Source organism: Octopus bimaculoides, chromosome 8 (assembly GCF_001194135.2).
Source record: "Octopus bimaculoides isolate UCB-OBI-ISO-001 chromosome 8, ASM119413v2, whole genome shotgun sequence".
In the NCBI taxonomy this organism is placed as follows: Eukaryota; Metazoa; Mollusca; class Cephalopoda; order Octopoda; family Octopodidae; genus Octopus; species Octopus bimaculoides.
This window is the reverse complement of record NC_068988.1, coordinates 68898499-68899533: the sequence shown is the minus strand read 5'-3', so window position 1 is coordinate 68899533 and position 1035 is coordinate 68898499.

Genomic DNA, 1035 nt, shown 5'->3' with positions numbered 1-1035 from the left:
TATATATATATATATATATATATATATATATATATGCATAGATGCACTTGCCCAAGGTGTTACATGATTTGACTAAAGTTGGAGCTATGTGGTTGGGAGTCAAACTTTTCACCACACTGTCACACCTGTGCCAATAAAAGAAATGGTTGTGTGTGTGTGTGTGTGATTGAGTTTTCTGGTGTTTGTGCCAGTCTGTGTTTGTCTCCTATCATCACTTAGCAACCAGTGTTGGTGTGTTTACATCCCCATAACATAGCATGTTTGGCAAATAAGCCTGACAAAATAAGTACCAGGTGAGTTGATTTCCTTGACTAAAATTTATCAAGATGGTACACCACCATGGGCACAGTCTAATTACTTAAACAAGTAAAAGATAAATGATATATAAATCCTATAGAAAACAGTCCCCCTCCCAAGATAATCAAATGACAATTAAGTAGCTTTACATTCCTTCTTTCAACTACTTACTTTCACTGTACTGCATTTACTATATAAGTTTGATCTAGTTTTGTTCTAAAATCTCTGTTATATTTACCATTGGTCCAAAGATTTGGATATACTTAGAATTCCATGCCAAATTAGGCAATTACAACTGTCACAATATTATTCCCTCTTGCAGACATTTTCTTGCACATTTAGTAGTTTGCTTGCTGCAATATTGTTTTTTAACTCTGGTCTTACCTTTCATTTCTTTCTTTAAGTTGTTCTCTCATCTTCGTGCATTAACCATTTATGTTATTTTTATTCTCGGAAGCACCTTTGGTAAAAAGAAGCTAGCATTTTGTAATAGTCAATTTTGTAAGCATTATAAATGATTTTGTATGAAGCACTTTTTACTGAGTGTGGCAACTTTTTCTTCTCTTTCAATAGCAGACACAATCAAGTGCATGTGTGTGCATGTGTGTGTGTGTGTGTGTGTGCTTGGACATTGAATCCTGTGTAGTAATCAGTAATGTGAAATTTCAGTGACTTGATTTGAAATACCAGAAGAAATAGCTATAAATAACCTACACACTCTAAATAAGTACTGTTTTG